General features: G+C 41.7%; 11 non-coding genes across 11 annotated transcripts; all 11 read right to left on the bottom strand.

Moving 5' to 3' along the window:
- Window positions 1–592: 592 nt before the first annotated feature.
- Window positions 593–663, bottom strand: trnag-gcc (transfer RNA glycine (anticodon GCC)). Its single transcript has one exon. It is a non-coding gene; the product is annotated as a tRNA-Gly (tRNA).
- Window positions 664–2091: 1428 nt separating this feature from the next.
- On the bottom strand, window positions 2092–2162 carry trnag-gcc (transfer RNA glycine (anticodon GCC)). The gene has a single exon. It is a non-coding gene; the product is annotated as a tRNA-Gly (tRNA).
- A 2926-nt stretch (window positions 2163–5088) lies between these two features.
- trnag-gcc (transfer RNA glycine (anticodon GCC)) lies at window positions 5089–5159 on the bottom strand. Its single transcript has one exon. It is a non-coding gene; the product is annotated as a tRNA-Gly (tRNA).
- Window positions 5160–6590: 1431 nt separating this feature from the next.
- On the bottom strand, window positions 6591–6661 carry trnag-gcc (transfer RNA glycine (anticodon GCC)). The gene has a single exon. It is a non-coding gene; the product is annotated as a tRNA-Gly (tRNA).
- Window positions 6662–8089: 1428 nt separating this feature from the next.
- trnag-gcc (transfer RNA glycine (anticodon GCC)) lies at window positions 8090–8160 on the bottom strand. The gene has a single exon. It is a non-coding gene; the product is annotated as a tRNA-Gly (tRNA).
- A 2926-nt stretch (window positions 8161–11086) lies between these two features.
- Window positions 11087–11157, bottom strand: trnag-gcc (transfer RNA glycine (anticodon GCC)). The gene has a single exon. It is a non-coding gene; the product is annotated as a tRNA-Gly (tRNA).
- A 1425-nt stretch (window positions 11158–12582) lies between these two features.
- On the bottom strand, window positions 12583–12653 carry trnag-gcc (transfer RNA glycine (anticodon GCC)). Its single transcript has one exon. It is a non-coding gene; the product is annotated as a tRNA-Gly (tRNA).
- Window positions 12654–14081: 1428 nt separating this feature from the next.
- Window positions 14082–14152, bottom strand: trnas-gcu (transfer RNA serine (anticodon GCU)). Its single transcript has one exon. It is a non-coding gene; the product is annotated as a tRNA-Ser (tRNA).
- A 1428-nt stretch (window positions 14153–15580) lies between these two features.
- On the bottom strand, window positions 15581–15651 carry trnas-gcu (transfer RNA serine (anticodon GCU)). The gene has a single exon. It is a non-coding gene; the product is annotated as a tRNA-Ser (tRNA).
- A 2926-nt stretch (window positions 15652–18577) lies between these two features.
- On the bottom strand, window positions 18578–18648 carry trnag-gcc (transfer RNA glycine (anticodon GCC)). The gene has a single exon. It is a non-coding gene; the product is annotated as a tRNA-Gly (tRNA).
- Window positions 18649–21574: 2926 nt separating this feature from the next.
- Window positions 21575–21645, bottom strand: trnag-gcc (transfer RNA glycine (anticodon GCC)). Its single transcript has one exon. It is a non-coding gene; the product is annotated as a tRNA-Gly (tRNA).
- Window positions 21646–22957: the final 1312 nt, after the last annotated feature.

The raw sequence follows: 22957 nt of genomic DNA, 5'->3' as shown, positions 1-22957 counted from the left end.
CTTACTCATTTACACTGATCTCCCTACATCCTTACTAACATAGCAATATGCGAATTTGGAGCAGGAGTAGCGCACTCGGCCCCACGAGTCTGTTGCGCCATTCAATAAGATCTTGGCTGATCTGATTGTAACCTCGACTCCACATTCCCTCCTACCCCCATAATCTTTCACCCCCTTGCTTTTCAAGAATCTAGCAACCCTCTGCCTTAAAAATAGTTTGTGACTCTGCTTGCACTGCCTTTTGAGGAAGAGACCCCAAAGACTCAGGACCCTGTGAGAGAAAAGATTTCTCCTCATCTATGCCTTAAATGGGCGACCCGTTATTTAAATCAGAAAGCAAGGGCTTCGATTCCCCAACAAAGGTCAACATAATTTCCATCTCCACCCTTTACAGGCCTCTGAGGATCAAGTCACCTGTTCCTCCTCGAAAGTCCCACAGACACAAAGCAATCCTGTCCAACCTTGCACCAGAAATTAACTCATCCACTGCAGCTGCTTGCATAATTATTTTGGCCTCAACCACTGCCTTCCTTCCATCAAGCAAAAGCCCAACACCACACACACACACTCTCGCCAAGACAAACACCAACTCTGCATTGACTGGGAATCGAACCCAGGCCTCCCACATGGCAAGCGAGAATTCTACCACTGAACCACCAATGCCTGGCCATACTCAAAAGCTCAGCAGTTCCTTCAGAAGCATTTAGAGTGAATGACCTCCTCCTTGATAACCATTTGCAGTGAATGACCACATGCTTAATAAGCATTTACACTGCTTGACCGTATCCTTTACATGTCATTTACACAGGGTGTCCACATCGTTAAGAACCATTTACGCTGCATGACCACATCCTTCATAATCATTGACACTGATCTGCTCACATTCTTCATATTTCTTTACACTGAATGACCACTTCCTTCATTTTCATTTACCATCATCTACTTACATCCTTAATAAGCATTTACACTGCACGATTACATCCTCAATAAGTCTTTCCACTGATCTACCCAGATCCTGCATAATTATTTACACTGATGGCCACTTTCTTCATCCTCATTTATACTGAACTGCTCACATTCTTCATCTACATTTACACTGAATAACCACATCCTCAAGAAACATTTACACTGAATTACCACATTCTTCATAACCATTTGCACCGATCTGTGCACATCCTTACTCTCCAGTTACACTGATCTGCACACGTCATTATTGATCACTGACACTGAATGGCCACATACGTCTTAGTCATTTACACTGATCTACTCACATTACTAATCTTCATTTGCACTGAACGAAAGCATACTTAATAAGCATTTACAAGGAATGAGCACGTTCTTAATATTCATTTGCACTGAATGACCAAATTCTTAATAACCATTTATAATGATCTACCCACGTCCTTTATCATCATTTACACTGAGCGACCACATCATTATTAAGCATTAAAACTGGACGCGCACATCATTCTTAATCAGTTACACTGAATGGCCACATACGTCTTACTCATTTACACTGATCTACCTACATCCTTACTAACATAGCAATATGCGAATTAGGAGCAGGAGTAGCGCACTCGGCCCCACGAGTCTGTTGCGCCATTCAATAAGATCATGGCTGATCTGATTGTAACCTCGACTCCACCGTCCCTCCTACCCCCATAATCATTCACCCCCTTGCTTTTCAAGAATCTAGCAACCCTCTGCCTTAAAAATAGTTTGTGACTCTGCTTGAACTGCCTTTTGAGGAAGAGAGTTCCAAAGACCCAGGACCCTGTGAGAGAAAAGATTTCTCCTCATCTATGCCTTAAATGGGCGACCCGTTATTTAAATCAGAAAGCAAGGGCTTCGATTCCCCAACAAAGGTCAACATAATTTCCAACTCCACCCTGAACAGGCCTCTGAGGATCAAGTCACCTGTTCCTCCTCGAAAGTCCCACAGACACAAAGCAATCTTGTCCAACCTTGCACCAGAAATTAACTCATCCACTGCAGCTGCTTGCATAATTATTTTGACCTCAACCACTGCCTTCCTCCCAGAAAGCAAGAGCCGAACACCACACACTCTCTCGCCAAGACAAACACCAACTCTGCATTGACTGAGAATCGAACCCAGGCCTCCCACGTGGCAAGCGAGAATTCTACCACTGAACCACCAATGCCTGGCCATACGTAAAACCTCAGCAGTTCCTTCAGAAGCATTTTGAGTGAATGACCACATCCTTGATAACCATTTGCAGTGAATGACCACATGCTTAATAAGCATTTACACTGCTTGACCGTATCCTTTACATGTCATTTACACAGGGTGTCCACATCGTTAAGAACCATTTACGCTGCATGACCACATCCTTCATAATCATTGACACTGATCTGCTCACATTCTTCATATTTCTTTACACTGAATGACCACTTCCTTCATTTTCATTTACCATCATCTACTTACATCCTTAATAAGCATTTACACTGCATGATTACATCCTCAATAAGTCTTTCCACTGATCTACCCAGATCCTGCATAATTATTTACACTGATGGCCACTTTCTTCATCCTCATTTATACTGAACTGCTCACATTCTTCATCTACATTTACACTGAATAACCACATCCTCAAGAAACATTTACACTGAATTACCACATTCTTCATAACCATTTGCACCGATCTGTGCACATCCTTACTCTCCAGTTACACTGATCTGCACACATCATTATTGATCACTGACACTGAATGGCCACATACGTCTTAGTCATTTACACTGATCTACTCACATTACTAATCTTCATTTGCACTGAACGGAAGCATACTTAATAAGCATTTACAAGGAATGAGCACGTTCTTAATATTCATTTGCACTGAATGACCAAATTCTTAATAACCATTTATAATGATCTACCCACGTCCTTTATAATTATTTAACCTGAGCGACAACATCATTATTAAGCATTAAAACTGGACGCGCACATCATTCTTAATCAGTTACACTGAATGGCCACATACGTCTTACTCATTTACACTGATCTACCTACATCCTTACTAACATAGCAATATGCGAATTAGGAGCAGGAGTAGCGCACTCGGCCCCACGAGTCTGTTGCGCCATTCAATAAGATCATGGCTGATCTGATTGTAACCTCGACTCCACATTCCCTCCTACCCCCATAATCTTTCACCCCCTTGCTTTTCAAGAATCTAGCAACCCTCTGCCTTAAAAATAGTTTGTGACTCTGCTTGCACTGCCTTTTGAGGAAGAGAGTTCCAAAGACCCAGGACCCTGTGAGAGAAAAGATTTCTCCTCATCTATGCCTTAAATGGGCGACCCGTTATTTAAATCAGAAAGCAAGGGCTTCGATTCCCCAACAAAGGTCAACATAATTTCCATCTCCACCCTTTACAGGCCTCTGAGGATCAAGTCACCTGTTCCTCCTCGAAAGTCCCACAGACACAAAACAATCCTGTCCAACCTTGCACCAGAAATTAACTCATCCACTGCAGCTGCTTGCATAATTATTTTGGCCTCAACCACTGCCTACCTTCCATCAAGCAAGAGCCCAACACCACACACACTCTCGCCAAGACAAACACCAACTCTGCATTGACTGGGAATCAAACCCAGGCCTCCCACATGGCAAGCGAGAATTCTACACTGAACCACCAATGCCAGGCCATACTTAAAAGCTCAGCAGTTCCTTAAGAAGCATTTAGAGTGAATGACCACATCCTTGATAACCATTTGCAGTGAATGACCACATGCTTAATAAGCATTTACACTGCTTGACCGTGTCCTTTACATGTCATTTACACAGGGTGTCCACATCGTTAAGAACCTTTTACGCTGCTTGACCACATCCTTTATAATCATTGACACTGATCTGCTCACATTCTTCATATTTCTTTACACTGAATGACCACTTCCTTCATTTTCATTTACCATCATCTACTTACATCCTTAATAAGCATTTACACTGCACGATTACATCCTCAATAAGTCTTTCCACTGATCTACCCAGATCCTGCATAATTATTTACACTGATGACCACTTTCTTCATCTTCATTTATACTGAACTGCTCACATTCTTCATCTACATTTACACTGAATAACCACATCCTCAAGAAACATTTACACTGAATTACCACGTTCTTCATAACCATTTGCACCGATCTGCGCACATCCTTACTCTCCAGTTGCACTGATCTGCACACATCATTATTGATCACTTACACTGAATGGCCACATACGTCTTAGTCATTTACACTGATCTACTCACATTACTAATCTTCACTTGCACTGAACGAAAGCATACTTAATAAGCATTTACAAGGAATGAGCACGTTCTTAATATTCATTTGCACTGAATGACCAAATTCTTAATAACCATTTATAATGATCTACCCACGTCCTTTATAATTAATTAACCTGAGCGACAACATCATTATTAAGCATTAAAACTGGACGCGCACATCATTCTTAATCAGTTACACTGAATGGCCACATACGTCTTACTCATTTACACTGATCTACCTACATCCTTACTAACATAGCAATATGCGAATTAGGAGCAGGAGTAGCGCACTCGGCCCCACGAGTCTGTTGCGCCATTCAATAAGATCTTGGCTGATCTGATTGTAACCTCGACTCCACATTCCCTCCTACCCCCATAATCTTTCACCCCCTTGCTTTTCAAGAATCTAGCAACCCTCTGCCTTAAAAATAGTTTGTGACTCTGCTTGCACTGCCTTTTGAGGAAGAGAGTTCCAAAGACTCAGGACCCTGTGAGAGAAAAGATTTCTCCTCATCTATGCCTTAAATGGGCGACCCGTTATTTAAATCAGAAAGCAAGGGCTTCGATTCCCCAACAAAGGTCAACATAATTTCCATCTCCACCCTTCACAGGCCTCTGAGGATCAAGTCACCTGTTCCTCCTCGAAAGTCCCACAGACACAAAGCAATCCTGTCCAACCTTGCACCAGAAATTAACTCATCCACTGCAGCTGCTTGCATAATTATTTTGGCCTCAACCACTGCCTTCCTTCCATCAAGCAAGAGCCCAACACCACACACACTCTCGCCAAGACAAACACCAACTCTGCATTGACTGGGAATCGAACCCAGGCCTCCCACATGGCAAGCGAGAATTCTACCACTGAACCACCAATGCCTGGCCATACGTAAAACCTCAGCAGTTCCTTCAGAAGCATTTTGAGTGAATGACCACATCCTTGATAACCATTTGCAGTGAATGACCACATGCTTAATAAGCATTTACACTGCTTGACCGTGTCCTTTACATGTCATTTACACAGGGTGTCCACATCGTTAAGAACCATTTACGCTGCATGACCACATCCTTCATAATCATTGACACTGATCTGCTCACATTCTTCATATTTCTTTACACTGAATGACCACTTCCTTCATTTTCATTTACCATCATCTACTTACATCCTTAATAAGCATTTACACTGCACGATTACATCCTCAATAAGTCTTTCCACTGATCTACCCAGATCCTGCATAATTATTTACACTGATGGCCACTTTCTTCATCATCATTTATACTGAACTGCTCACATTCTTCATCTACATTTACACTGAATAACCACATCCTCAAGAAACATTTACACTGAATTACCACATTCTTCATAACCATTTGCACCGATCTGCGCACATCCTTACTCTCCAGTTACACTGATCTGCACACATCATTATTGATCACTTACACTGAATGGCCACATACGTCTTAGTCATTTACACTGATCTACTCACATTACTAATCTTCATTTGCACTGAACGAAAGCATACTTAATAAGCATTTACAAGGAATGAGCACGTTCTTAATATTCATTTGCACTGAATGACCAAATTCTTAATAACCATTTATAATGATCTACCCACGTCCTTTATAATTAATTAACCTGAGCGACAACATCATTATTAAGCATTAAAACTGGACGCGCACATCATTCTTAATCAGTTACACTGAATGGCCACATACGTCTTACTCATTTACACTGATCTCCCTACATCCTTACTAACATAGCAATATGCGAATTTGGAGCAGGAGTAGCGCACTCGGCCCCACGAGTCTGTTGCGCCATTCAATAAGATCTTGGCTGATCTGATTGTAACCTCGACTCCACATTCCCTCCTACCCCCATAATCTTTCACCCCCTTGCTTTTCAAGAATCTAGCAACCCTCTGCCTTAAAAATAGTTTGTGACTCTGCTTGCACTGCCTTTTGAGGAAGAGACCCCAAAGACTCAGGACCCTGTGAGAGAAAAGATTTCTCCTCATCTATGCCTTAAATGGGCGACCCGTTATTTAAATCAGAAAGCAAGGGCTTCGATTCCCCAACAAAGGTCAACATAATTTCCATCTCCACCCTTTACAGGCCTCTGAGGATCAAGTCACCTGTTCCTCCTCGAAAGTCCCACAGACACAAAGCAATCCTGTCCAACCTTGCACCAGAAATTAACTCATCCACTGCAGCTGCTTGCATAATTATTTTGGCCTCAACCACTGCCTTCCTTCCATCAAGCAAAAGCCCAACACCACACACACACACTCTCGCCAAGACAAACACCAACTCTGCATTGACTGGGAATCGAACCCAGGCCTCCCACATGGCAAGCAAAAATTCTACCACTGAACCACCAATGCCTGGCCATACTCAAAAGCTCAGCAGTTCCTTCAGAAGCATTTAGAGTGAATGACCTCCTCCTTGATAACCATTTGCAGTGAATGACCACATGCTTAATAAGCATTTACACTGCTTGACCGTATCCTTTACATGTCATTTACACAGGGTGTCCACATCGTTAAGAACCATTTACGCTGCATGACCACATCCTTCATAATCATTGACACTGATCTGCTCACATTCTTCATATTTCTTTACACTGAATGACCACTTCCTTCATTTTCATTTACCATCATCTACTGACATCCTTAATAAGCATTTACACTGCACGATTACATCCTCAATAAGTCTTTCCACTGATCTACCCAGATCCTGCATAATTATTTACACTGATGGCCACTTTCTTCATCCTCATTTATACTGAACTGCTCACATTCTTCATCTACATTTACACTGAATAACCACATCCTCAAGAAACATTTACACTGAATTACCACATTCTTCATAACCATTTGCACCGATCTGTGCACATCCTTACTCTCCAGTTACACTGATCTGCACACGTCATTATTGATCACTGACACTGAATGGCCACATACGTCTTAGTCATTTACACTGATCTACTCACATTACTAATCTTCATTTGCACTGAACGAAAGCATACTTAATAAGCATTTACAAGGAATGAGCACGTTCTTAATATTCATTTGCACTGAATGACCAAATTCTTAATAACCATTTATAATGATCTACCCACGTCCTTTATCATCATTTACACTGAGCGACCACATCATTATTAAGCATTAAAACTGGACGCGCACATCATTCTTAATCAGTTACACTGAATGGCCACATACGTCTTACTCATTTACACTGATCTACCTACATCCTTACTAACATAGCAATATGCGAATTAGGAGCAGGAGTAGCGCACTCGGCCCCACGAGTCTGTTGCGCCATTCAATAAGATCATGGCTGATCTGATTGTAACCTCGACTCCACCGTCCCTCCTACCCCCATAATCATTCACCCCCTTGCTTTTCAAGAATCTAGCAACCCTCTGCCTTAAAAATAGTTTGTGACTCTGCTTGAACTGCCTTTTGAGGAAGAGAGTTCCAAAGACTCAGGACCCTGTGAGAGAAAAGATTTCTCCTCATCTATGCCTTAAATGGGCGACCCGTTATTTAAATCAGAAAGCAAGGGCTTCGATTCCCCAACAAAGGTCAACATAATTTCCAACTCCACCCTGAACAGGCCTCTGAGGATCAAGTCACCTGTTCCTCCTCGAAAGTCCCACAGACACAAAGCAATCTTGTCCAACCTTGCACCAGAAATTAACTCATCCACTGCAGCTGCTTGCATAATTATTTTGACCTCAACCACTGCCTTCCTCCCAGAAAGCAAGAGCCGAACACCACACACTCTCTCGCCAAGACAAACACCAACTCTGCATTGACTGGGAATCGAACCCAGGCCTCCCACGTGGCAAGCGAGAATTCTACCACTGAACCACCAATGCCTGGCCATACGTAAAACCTCAGCAGTTCCTTCAGAAGCATTTTGAGTGAATGACCTCATCCTTGATAACCATTTGCAGTGAATGACCACATGCTTAAGAAGCATTTACACTGCTTGACCGTATCCTTTACATGTCATTTACACAGGGTGTCCACATCGTTAAGAACCATTTACGCTGCATGACCACATCCTTCATAATCATTGACACTGATCTGCTCACATTCTTCATATTTCTTTACACTGAATGACCACTTCCTTCATTTTCATTTACCATCATCTACTTACATCCTTAATAAGCATTTACACTGCATGATTACATCCTCAATAAGTCTTTCCACTGATCTACCCAGATCCTGCATAATTATTTACACTGATGGCCACTTTCTTCATCCTCATTTATACTGAACTGCTCACATTCTTCATCTACATTTACACTGAATAACCACATCCTCAAGAAACATTTACACTGAATTACCACATTCTTCATAACCATTTGCACCGATCTGCGCACATCCTTACTCTCCAGTTACACTGATCTGCACACATCATTATTGATCACTGACACTGAATGGCCACATACGTCTTAGTCATTTACACTGATCTACTCACATTACTCATCTTCATTTGCACTGAACGAAAGCATACTTAATAAGCATTTACAAGGAATGAGCACGTTCTTAATATTCATTTGCACTGAATGACCAAATTCTTAATAACAATTTATAATGATCTACCCACGTCCTTTATAATTATTTAACCTGAGCGACAACATCATTATTAAGCATTAAAACTGGACGCGCACATCATTCTTAATCAGTTACACTGAATGGCCACATACGTCTTACTCATTTACACTGATCTACCTACATCCTTACTAACATATCAATATGCGAATTAGGAGCAGGAGTAGTGCACTCGGCCCCACGAGTCTGTTGCGCCATTCAATAAGATCATGGCTGATCTGATTGTAACCTCGACTCCACATTCCCTCCTACCCCCATAATCTTTCACCCCCTTGCTTTTCAAGAATCTAGCAACCCTCTGCCTTAAAAATAGTTTGTGACTCTGCTTGCACTGCCTTTTGAGGAAGAGAGTTCCAAAGACTCAGGACCCTGTGAGAGAAAAGATTTCTCCTCATCTATGCCTTAAATGGGCGACCCGTTATTTAAATCAGAAAGCAAGGGCTTCGATTCCCCAACAAAGGTCAACATAATTTCCATCTCCACCCTTGACAGGCCTCTGAGGATCAAGTCACCTGTTCCTCCTCGAAAGTCCCACAGACACAAAGCAATCCTGTCTAACCTTGCACCAGAAATTAACTCATCCACTGCAGCTGCTTGCATAATTATTTTGGCCTCAACCACTGCCTTCTTTCCATCAAGCAAGAGCCCAACACCACACACACTCTCGCCAAGACAAACACCAACTCTGCATTGACTGGGAATCAAACCCAGGCCTCCCACATGGCAAGCGAGAATTCTACACTGAACCACCAATGCCAGGCCATACTTAAAAGCTCAGCAGTTCCTTAAGAAGCATTTAGAGTGAATGACCACATCCTTGATAACCATTTGCAGTGAATGACCACATGCTTAATAAGCATTTACACTGCTTGACCGTATCCTTTACATGTCATTTACACAGGGTGTCCACATCGTTAAGAACCATTTACGCTGCTTGACCACATCCTTTATAATCATTGACACTGATCTGCTCACATTCTTCATATTTCTTTACACTGAATGACCACTTCCTTCATTTTCATTTACCATCATCTACTTACATCCTTAATAAGCATTTACACTGCACGATTACATCCTCAATAAGTCTTTCCACTGATCTACCCAGATCCTGCATAATTATTTACACTGATGACCACTTTCTTCATCTTCATTTATACTGAACTGCTCACATTCTTCATCTACATTTACACTGAATAACCACATCCTCAAGAAACATTTACACTGAATTACCACGTTCTTCATAACCATTTGCACCGACCTGCGCACATCCTTACTCTCCAGTTACACTGATCTGCACACATCATTATTGATCACTTACACTGAATGGCCACATACGTCTTAGTCATTTACACTGATCTACTCACATTACTAATCTTCACTTGCACTGAACGAAAGCATACTTAATAAGCATTTACAAGGAATGAGCACGTTCTTAATATTCATTTGCACTGAATGACCAAATTCTTAATAACCATTTATAATGATCTACCCACGTCCTTTATAATTAATTAACCTGAGCGACAACATCATTATTAAGCATTAAAACTGGACGCGCACATCATTCTTAATCAGTTACACTGAATGGCCACATACGTCTTACTCATTTACACTGATCTACCAACATCCTTACTAACATAGCAATATGCGAATTAGGAGCAGGAGTAGCGCACTCGGCCCCACGAGTCTGTTGCGCCATTCAATAAGATCTTGGCTGATCTGATTGTAACCTCGACTCCACATTCCCTCCTACCCCCATAATCTTTCACCCCCTTGCTTTTCAAGAATCTAGCAACCCTCTGCCTTAAAAATAGTTTGTGACTCTGCTTGCACTGCCTTTTGAGGAAGAGAGTTCCAAAGACTCAGGACCCTGTGAGAGAAAAGATTTCTCCTCATCTATGCCTTAAATGGGCGACCCGTTATTTAAATCAGAAAGCAAGGGCTTCGATTCCCCAACAAAGGTCAACATAATTTCCATCTCCACCCTTCACAGGCCTCTGAGGATCAAGTCACCTGTTCCTCCTCGAAAGTCCCACAGACACAAAACAATCCTGTCCAACCTTGCACCAGAAATTAAGTCATCCACTGCAGCTGCTTGCATAATTATTTTGGCCTCAACCACTGCCTTCCTTCCATCAAGCAAGAGCCCAACACCATACACACTCTCGCCAAGACAAACACCAACTCTGCATTGACTGGGAATCGAACCCAGGCCTCCCACATGGCAAGCAAGAATTCTACCACTGAACCACCAATGCCTGGCCATACTTAAAAGCTCAGCAGTTCCTTAAGAAGCATTTAGAGTGAATGACCTCATCCTTGAGAACCATTTGCAGTGAATGACCACATGCTTAATAAGCATTTACACTGCTTGACCGTGTCCTTTACATGTCATTTACACAGGGTGTCCACATCGTTAAGAACCATTTACGCTGCATGACCACATCCTTCATAATCATTGACACTGATCTGCTCACATTCTTCATATTTCTTTACACTGAATGACCACTTCCTTCATTTTCATTTACCATCATCTACTTACATCCTTAATAAGCATTTACACTGCACGATTACATCCTCAATAAGTCTTTCCACTGATCTAGATCCTGCATAATTATTTACACTGATGGCCACTTTCTTCATCTTCATTTATACTGAACTGCTCACATTCTTCATCTACATTTACACTGAATAACCACATCCTCAAGAAACATTTACACTGAATTACCACATTCTTCATAACCATTTGCACCGATCTGCGCACATCCTTACTCTCCAGTTACACTGATCTGCACACATCATTATTGATCACTTACACTGAATGGCCACATACGTCTTAGTCATTTACACTGATCTACTCACATTACTCATCTTCATTTGCACTGAACGAAAGCATACTTAATAAGCATTTACAAGGAATGAGCACGTTCTTAATATTCATTTGCACTGAATGACCAAATTCTTAATAACAATTTATAATGATTTACCCATGTCCTTTAGAAATTATTTAACCTGAGCGACAACATCATTATTAAGCATTAAAACTGGACGCGCACATCATTCTTAATCAGTTACACTGAATGGCCACATACGTCTTACTCATTTACACTGATCTACCTACATCCTTACTAACATAGCAATATGCGAATTAGGAGCAGGAGTAGCGCACTCGGCCCCACGAGTCTGTTGCGCCATTCAATAAGATCATGGCTGATCTGATTGTAACCTCGACTCCACCGTCCCTCCTACCCCCATAATCATTCACCCCCTTGCTTTTCAAGAATCTAGCAACCCTCTGCCTTAAAAATAGTTTGTGACTCTGCTTGAACTGCCTTTTGAGGAAGAGAGTTCCAAAGACTCAGGACCCTGTGAGAGAAAAGATTTCTCCTCATCTATGCCTTAAATGGGCGACCCGTTATTTAAATCAGAAAGCAAGGGCTTCGATTCCCCAACAAAGGTCAACATAATTTCCATCTCCACCCTGAACAGGCCTCTGAGGATCAAGTCACCTGTTCCTCCTCGAAAGTCCCACAGACACAAAGCAATCTTGTCCAACCTTGCACCAGAAATTAACTCATCCACTGCAGCTGCTTGCATAATTATTTTGACCTCAACCACTGCCTTCCTCCCAGAAAGCAAGAGCCCAACACCACACACACTCTCGCCAAGACAAACACCAACTCTGCATTGACTGGGAATCGAACCCAGGCCTCCCACGTGGCAAGCGAGAATTCTACCACTGAACCACCAATGCCTGGCCATACGTAAAACCTCAGCAGTTCCTTCAGAAGCATTTTGAGTGAATGACCACATCCTTGATAACCATTTGCAGTGAATGACCACATGCTTAATAAGCATTTACACTGCTTGACCGTATCCTTTACATGTCATTTACACAGGGTGTCCACATCGTTAAGAACCATTTACGCTGCATGACCACATCCTTCATAATCATTGACACTGATCTGCTCACATTCTTCATATTTCTTTACACTGAATGACCACTTCCTTCATTTTCATTTACCATCATCTACTTACATCCTTAATAAGCATTTACACTGCACGATTACATCCTCAATAAGTCTTTCCACTGATCTACCCAGATCCTGCATAATTATTTACACTGATGGCCACTTTCTTCATCCTCATTTATACTGAACTGCTCACATTCTTCATCTACATTTACACTGAATAACCACATCCTCAAGAAACATTTACACTGAATTACCACATTCTTCATAACCATTTGCACCGATCTGCGCACATCCTTACTCTCCAGGTACACTGATCTGCACACATCATTATTGATCACTGACACTGAATGGCCACATACGTCTTAGTCATTTACACTGATCTACTCACATTACTCATCTTCATTTGCACTGAACGAAAGCATACTTAATAAGCATTTACAAGGAATGAGCACGTTCTTAATATTCATTTGCACTGAATGACCAAATTCTTAATAACAATTTATAATGATCTACCCACGTCCTTTATAATTATTTAACCTGAGCGACAACATCATTATTAAGCATTAAAACTGGACGCGCACATCATTCTTAATCAGTTACACTGAATGGCCACATACGTCTTACTCATTTACACTGATCTACCTACATCCTTACTAACATAGCAATATGCGAATTAGGAGCAGGAGTAGTGCACTCGGCCCCACGAGTCTGTTGCGCCATTCAATAAGATCATGGCTGATCTGATTGTAACCTCGACTCCACATTCCCTCCTACCCCCATAATCTTTCACCCCCTTGCTTTTCAAGAATCTAGCAACCCTCTGCCTTAAAAATAGTTTGTGACTCTGCTTGCACTGCCTTTTGAGGAAGAGAGTTCCAAAGACTCAGGACCCTGTGAGAGAAAAGATTTCTCCTCATCTATGCCTTAAATGGGCGACCCGTTATTTAAATCAGAAAGCAAGGGCTTCGATTCCCCAACAAAGGTCAACATAATTTCCATCTCCACCCTTTACAGGCCTCTGAGGATCAAGTCACCTGTTCCTCCTCGAAAGTCCCACAGACACAAAGCAATCCTGTCTAACCTTGCACCAGAAATTAACTCATCCACTGCAGCTGCTTGCATAATTATTTTGGCCTCAACCACTGCCTTCTTTCCATCAAGCAAGAGCCCAACACCACACACACTCTCGCCAAGACAAACACCAACTCTGCATTAACTGGGAATCGAACCCAGGCCTCCCACATAGCAAGCGAGAATTCTACCACTGAACCACCAATGCCTGGCCAGACTCAAAAGCTCAGCAGTTCCTTAAGAAGCATTTAGAGTGAATGACCTCATCCTTGATAACCATTTGCAGTGAATGACCACATGCTTAATAAGCATTTACACTGCTTGACCGTGTCCTTTACATGTCATTTACACAGGGTGTCCACATCGTTAAGAACCATTTACGCTGCTTGACCACATCCTTCATAATCATTGACACTGATCTGCTCACATTCTTCATATTTCTTTACACTGAATGACCTCTTCCTTCATTTTCATTTACCATCATCTACTTACATCCTTAATAAGCATTTACACTGCACGATTACATCCTCAATAAGTCTTTCCACTGATCTACCCAGATCCTGCATAATTATTTACACTGATGGCCACTTTCTTCATCTTCATTTATACTGAACTGCTCACATTCTTCATCTACATTTACACTGAATAACCACATCCTCAAGAAACATTTACACTGAATTACCACATTCTTCATAACCATTTGCACCGATCTGCGCACATCCTTACTCTCCAGTTACACTGATCTGCACACATCATTATTGATCACTTACACTGAATGGCCACATACGTCTTAGTCATTTACACTGATCTACTCACATTACTAATCTTCACTTGCACTGAACGAAAGCATACTTAATAAGCATTTACAAGGAATGAGCACGTTCTTAATATTCATTTGCACTGAATGACCAAATTCTTAATAACCATTTATAATGATCTACCCACGTCCTTTATAATTATTTAACCTGAGCGACAACATCATTATTAAGCATTAAAACTGGACGCGCACATCATTCTTAATCAGTTACACTGAATGGCCACATACGTCTTACTCATTTACACTGATCTACCTACATCCTTACTAACATAGCAATATGCGAATTAGGAGCAGGAGTAGTGCACTCGGCCCCACGAGTCTGTTGCGCCATTCAATAAGATCATGGCTGATCTGATTGTAACCTCGACTCCACATTCCCTCCTACCCCCATAATCTTTCACCCCCTTGCTTTTCAAGAATCTAGCAACCCTCTGCCTTAAAAATAGTTTGTGACTCTGCTTGCACTGCCTTTTGAGGAAGAGAGTTCCAAAGACTCAGGACCCTGTGAGAGAAAAGATTTCTCCTCATCTATGCCTTAAATGGGCGACCCGTTATTTAAATCAGAAAGCAAGGGCTTCGATTCCCCAACAAAGGTCAACATAATTTCCATCTCCACCCTTCACAGGCCTCTGAGGATCAAGTCACCTGTTCCTCCTCGAAAGTCCCACAGACACAAAGCAATCCTGTCTAACCTTGCACCAGAAATTAACTCATCCACTGCAGCTGCTTGCATAATTATTTTGGCCTCAACCACTGCCTTCTTTCCATCAAGCAAGAGCCCAACACCACACACACTCTCGCCAAGACAAACACCAACTCTGCATTAACTGGGAATCTAACCCAGGCCTCCCACATAGCAAGCGAGAATTCTACCACTGAACCACCAATGCCTGGCCAGACTCAAAAGCTCAGCAGTTCCTTAAGAAGCATTTAGAGTGAATGACCTCATCCTTGATAACCATTTGCAGTGAATGACCACATGCTTAATAAGCATTTACACTGCTTGACCGTGTCCTTTACATGTCATTTACACAGGGTGTCCACATCGTTAAGAACCATTTACGCTGCATGACCACATCCTTCATAATCATTGACACTGATCTGCTCACATTCTTCATATTTCTTTACACTGAATGACCACTTCCTTCATTTTCATTTACCATCATCTACTTACATCCTTAATAAGCATTTACACTGCACGATTACATCCTCAATAAGTCTTTCCACTGATCTACCCAGATCCTGCATAATTATTTACACTGATGACCACTTTCTTCATCCTCATTTATACTGAACTGCTCACATTCTTCATCTACATTTACACTGAATAACCACATCCTCAAGAAACATTTACACTGAATTACCACATTCTTCATAACCATTTGCACCGATCTGCGCACATCCTTACTCTCCAGTAACACTGATCTGCACACATCATTATTGATCACTTACACTGAATGGCCACATACGTCTTAGTCATTTACACTGATCTACTCACATTACTAATCTTCATTTGCACTGAACGAAAGCATACTTAATAAGCATTTACAAGGAATGAGCACGTTCTTAATATTCATTTGCACTGAATGACCAAATTCTTAATAACCATTTATAATGATCTACCCACGTCCTTTATAATTATTTAACCTGAGCGACAACATCATTATTAAGCATTAAAACTGGACGCGCACATCATTCTTAATCAGTTACACTGAATGGCCACATACGTCTTACTCATTTACACTGATCTACCTACATCCTTACTAACATAGCAATATGCGAATTAGGAGCAGGAGTAGCGCACTCGGCCCCACGAGTCTGTTGCGCCATTCAATAAGATCATGGCTGATCTGATTGTAACCTCGACTCCACATTCCCTCCTACCCCCATAATCTTTCACCCCCTTGCTTTTCAAGAATCTAGCAACCCTCTGCCTTAAAAATAGTTTGTGACTCTGCTTGCACTGCCTTTTGAGGAAGAGAGTTCCAAAGACCCAGGACCCTGTGAGAGAAAAGATTTCTCCTCATCTATGCCTTAAATGGGCGACCCGTTATTTAAATCAGAAAGCAAGGGCTTCGATTCCCCAACAAAGGTCAACATAATTTCCATCTCCACCCTTGACAGGCCTCTGAGGATCAAGTCACCTGTTCCTCCTCGAAAGTCCCACAGACACAAAACAATCCTGTCCAACCTTGCACCAGAAATTAACTCATCCACTGCAGCTGCTTGCATAATTATTTTGGCCTCAACCACTGCCTTCCTTCCATCAAGCAAGAGCCCAACACCACACACACTCTCGCCAAGACAAACACCAACTCTGCATTGACTGGGAATCAAACCCAGGCCTCCCACATGGCAAGCGAGAATTCTACACTGAACCACCAATGCCCCGCCATACTTAAAAGCTCAGCAGTTCCTTAAGAAGCATTTAGAGTGAATGACCACATCCTTGATAACCATTTGCAGTGAATGACCACATGCTTAATAAGCATTTACACTGCTTGACCGTGTCCTTTACATGTCATTTACACAGGGTGTCCACATCGTTAAGAACCATTTACGCTGCTTGACCACATCCTTTATAATCATTGACACTGATCTGCTCACATTCTTCATATTTCTTTACACTGAATGACCACTTCCTTCATTTTCATTTACCATCATCTACTTACATCCTTAATAAGCATTTACACTGCACGATTACATCCTCAATAAGTCTTTCCACTGATCTACCCAGATCCTGCATAATTATTTACACTGATGACCACTTTCTTCATCTTCATTTATACTGAACTGCTCACATTCTTCATCTACATTTACACTGAATAACCACATCCTCAAGAAACATTTACACTGAATTACCACGTTCTTCATAACCATTTGCACCGATCTGCGCACATCCTTACTCTCCAGTTACACTGATCTGCACACATCATTATTGATCACTTACACTGAATGGCCACATACGTCTTAGTCATTTACACTGATCTACTCACATTACTAATCTTCACTTGCACTGAACGAAAGCATACTTAATAAGCATTTACAAGGAATGAGCACGTTCTTAATATTCATTTGCACTGAATGACCAAATTCTTAATAACCATTTATAATGATCTACCCACGTCCTTTATAATTAATTAACCTGAGCGACAACATCATTATTAAGCATTAAAACTGGACGCGCACATCATTCTTAATCAGTTACACTGAATGGCCACATACGTCTTACTCATTTACACTGATCTACCTACATCCTTACTAACATAGCAATATGCGAATTAGGAGCAGGAGTAGCGCACTCGGCCCCACGAGTCTGTTGCGCCATTCAATAAGATCTTGGCTGATCTGATTGTAACCTCAACTCCACATTCCCTCCTACCCCCATAATCTTTCACCCCCTTGCTTTTCAAGAATCTAGCAACCCTCTGCCTTAAAAATAGTTTGTGACTCTGCTTGCACTGCCTTTTGAGGAAGAGAGTTCCAAAGACTCAGGACCCTGTGAGAGAAAAGATTTCTCCTCATCTCTGCCTTAAATGGGCGACCCGTTATTTAAATCAGAAAGCAAGGGCTTCGATTCCCCAACAAAGGTCAACATAATTTCCATCTCCACCCTTCACAGGCCTCTGAGGATCAAGTCACCTGTTCCTCCTCGAAAGTCCCACAGACACAAAGCAATCCTGTCCAACCTTGCACCAGAAATTAACTCATCCACTGCAGCTGCTTGCATAATTATTTTGGCCTCAACCACTGCCTTCCTTCCATCAAGCAAGAGCCCAACACCACACACACTCTCGCCAAGACAAACACCAACTCTGCATTGACTGGGAATCGAACCCAGGCCTCCCACATGGCAAGCAAGAATTCTACCACTGAACCACCAATGCCTGGCCATACTTAAAAGCTCAGCAGTTCCTTAAGAAGCATTTAGAGTGAATGACCTCATCCTTGAGAACCATTTGCAGTGAATGACCACATGCTTAATAAGCATTTACACTGCTTGACCGTGTCCTTTACATGTCATTTACACAGGGTGTCCACATCGTTAAGAACCATTTACGCTGCATGACAACATCCTTCATAATCATTGACACTGATCTGCTCACATTCTTCATATTTCTTTACACTGAATGACCACTTCCTTCATTTTCATTTACCATCATCTACTTACATCCTTAATAAGCATTTACACTGCACGATTACATCCTCAATAAGTCTTTCCACTGATCTACCCAGATCCTGCATAATTATTTACACTGATGACCACTTTCTTCATCCTCATTTATACTGAACTGCTCACATTCTTCATCTACATTTACACTGAATAACCACATCCTCAAGAAACATTTACACTGAATTACCACATTCTTCATAACCATTTGCACCGATCTGCGCACATCCTTACTCTCCAGTAACACTGATCTGCACACATCATTATTGATCACTTACACTGAATGGCCACATACGTCTTAGTCATTTACACTGATCTACTCACATTACTAATCTTCATTTGCACTGAACGAAAGCATACTTAATAAGCATTTACAAGGAATGAGCACGTTCTTAATATTCATTTGCACTGAATGACCAAATTCTTAATAACCATTTATAATGATCTACCCACGTCCTTTATAATTATTTAACCTGAGCGACAACATCATTATTAAGCATTAAAACTGGACGCGCACATCATTCTTAATCAGTTACACTGAATGGCCACATACGTCTTACTCATTTACACTGATCTACCTACATCCTAACTAACATAGCAATATGCGAATTAGGAGCAGGAGTATCGCACTCGGCCCCACGAGTCTGTTGCGCCATTCAATAAGATCATGGCTGATCTGATTGTAACCTCGACTCCACATTCCCTCCTACCCCCATAATCTTTCACCCCCTTGCTTTTCAAGAATCTAGCAACCCTCTGCCTTAAAAATAGTTTGTGACTCTGCTTGCACTGCCTTTTGAGGAAGAGAGTTCCAAAGACCCAGGACCCTGTGAGAGAAAAGATTTCTCCTCATCTATGCCTTAAATGGGCGACCCGTTATTTAAATCAGAAAGCAAGGGCTTCGATTCCCCAACAAAGGTCAACATAATTTCCATCTCCACCCTTTACAGGCCTCTGAGGATCAAGTCACCTGTTCCTCCTCGAAAGTCCCACAGACACAAAACAATCCTGTCCAACCTTGCACCAGAAATTAACTCATCCACTGCAGCTGCTTGCATAATTATTTTGGCCTCAACCACTGCCTTCCTTCCATCAAGCAAGAGCCCAACACCACACACACTCTCGCCAAGACAAACACCAACTCTGCATTGACTGGGAATCAAACCCAGGCCTCCCACATGGCAAGCGAGAATTCTACACTGAACCACCAATGCCCCGCCATACTTAAAAGCTCAGCAGTTCCTTAAGAAGCATTTAGAGTGAATGACCACATCCTTGATAACCATTTGCAGTGAATGACCACATGCTTAATAAGCATTTACACTGCTTGACCGTGTCCTTTACATGTCATTTACACAGGGTGTCCACATCGTTAAGAACCATTTACGCTGCTTGACCACATCCTTTATAATCATTGACACTGATCTGCTCACATTCTTCATATTTCTTTACACTGAATGACCACTTCCTTCATTTTCATTTACCATCATCTACTTACATCCTTAATAAGCATTTACACTGCACGATTACATCCTCAATAAGTCTTTCCACTGATCTACCCAGATCCTGCATAATTATTTACACTGATGACCACTTTCTTCATCTTCATTTATACTGAACTGCTCACATTCTTCATCTACATTTACACTGAATAACCACATCCTCAAGAAACATTTACACTGAATTACCACGTTCTTCATAACCATTTGCACCGATCTGCGCACATCCTTACTCTCCAGTTACACTGATCTGCACACATCATTATTGATCACTTACACTGAATGGCCACATACGTCTTAGTCATTTACACTGATCTACTCACATTACTAATCTTCACTTGCACTGAACGAAAGCATACTTAATAAGCATTTACAAGGAATGAGCACGTTCTTAATATTCATTTGCACTGAATGACCAAATTCTTAATAACCATTTATAATGATCTACCCACGTCCTTTATAATTAATTAACCTGAGCGACAACATCATTATTAAGCATTAAAACTGGACGCGCACATCATTCTTAATCAGTTACACTGAATGGCCACATACGTCTTACTCATTTACACTGATCTACCTACATCCTTACTAACATAGCAATATGCGAATTAGGAGCAGGAGTAGCGCACTCGGCCCCACGAGTCTGTTGCGCCATTCAATAAGATCTTGGCTGATCTGATTGTAACCTCAACTCCACATTCCCTCCTACCCCCACAATCTTTCACCCCCTTGCTTTTCAAGAATCTAGCAACCCTCTGCCTTAAAAATAGTTTGTGACTCTGCTTGCACTGCCTTTTGAGGAAGAGAGTTCCAAAGACTCAGGACCCTGTGAGAGAAAAGATTTCTCCTCATCTCTGCCTTAAATGGGCGACCCGTTATTTAAATCAGAAAGCAAGGGCTTCGATTCCCCAACAAAGGTCAACATAATTTCCATCTCCACCCTTCACAGGCCTCTGAGGATCAAGTCACCTGTTCCTCCTCGAAAGCCCCACAGACACAAAGCAATCCTGTCCAACCTTGCACCAGAAATTAACTCATCCACTGCAGCTGCTTGCATAATTATTTTGGCCTCAACCACTGCCTTCCTTCCATCAAGCAAGAGCCCAACACCACACACACTCTCGCCAAGACAAACACCAACTCTGCATTGACTGGGAATCGAAGCCAGGTCTCCCACATGGCAAGCGAGAATTCTACCACTGAACCACCAATGCCCCGCCATACTTAAAAGCTCAGCAGTTCCTTAAGAATCATTTAGAGTGAATGACCTCATCCTTGATAACCATTTGCAGTGAATGACCACATGCTTAATAAGCATTTACACTGCTTGACCGTGTCCTTTACATGTCATTTACACAGGGTGTCCACATCGTTAAGAACCATTTACGCTGCATGACCACATCCTTCATAATCATTGACACTGATCTGCTCACATTCTTCATATTTCTTTACACTGAATGACCACTTCCTTCATTTTCATTTACCATCATCTACTTACATCCTTAATAAGCATTTACACTGCACGATTACATCCTCAATAAGTCTTTCCACTGATCTACCCAGATCCTGCATAATTATTTACACTGATGACCACTTTCTTCATCCTCATTTATACTGAACTGCTCACATTCTTCATCTACATTTACACTGAATAACCACATCCTCAAGAAACATTTACACTGAATTACCACATTCTTCATAACCATTTGCACCGATCTGCGCACATCCTTACTCTCCAGTAACACTGATCTGCACACATCATTATTGATCACTTACACTGAATGGCCACATACGTCTTAGTCATTTACACTGATCTACTCACATTACTAATCTTCATTTGCACTGAACGAAAGCATACTTAATAAGCATTTACAAGGAATGAGCACGTTCTTAATATTCATTTGCACTGAATGACCAAATTCTTAATAACCATTTATAATGATCTACCCACGTCCTTTATAATTATTTAACCTGAGCGACAACATCATTATTAAGCATTAAAACTGGACGCGCACATCATTCTTAATCAGTTACACTGAATGGCCACATACGTCTTACTCATTTACACTGATCTACCTACATCCTTACTAACATAGCAATATGCGAATTAGGAGCAGGAGTAGCGCACTCGGCCCCACGAGTCTGTTGCGCCATTCAATAAGATCATGGCTGATCTGATTGTAACCTCGACTCCACATTCCCTCCTACCCCCATAATCTTTCACCCCCTTGCTTTTCAAGAATCTAGCAACCCTCTGCTTTAAAAATAGTTGGTGACTCTGCTTGCACTGCCTTTTGAGGTAGAGAGTTCCAAAGACCCAGGACCCTGAGAGAGAAAAGATTTCTCCTCATCTATGCCTTAAATGGGCGACCCGTTATTTAAATCAGAAAGCAAGGGCTTCGATTCCCCAACAAAGGTCAACATAATTTCCATCTCCACCCTTTACAGGCCTCTGAGGATCAAGTCACCTGTTCCTCCTCGAAAGTCCCACAGACACAAAACAATCCTGTCCAACCTTGCACCAGA

Source organism: Heterodontus francisci, chromosome 1 (assembly GCF_036365525.1).
Source record: "Heterodontus francisci isolate sHetFra1 chromosome 1, sHetFra1.hap1, whole genome shotgun sequence".
Lineage (NCBI taxonomy): Eukaryota > Metazoa > Chordata > Chondrichthyes > Heterodontiformes > Heterodontidae > Heterodontus > Heterodontus francisci.
Note: the sequence above shows the minus strand (reverse complement) of the source record. Positions and strands in the feature narration are given on the sequence as shown.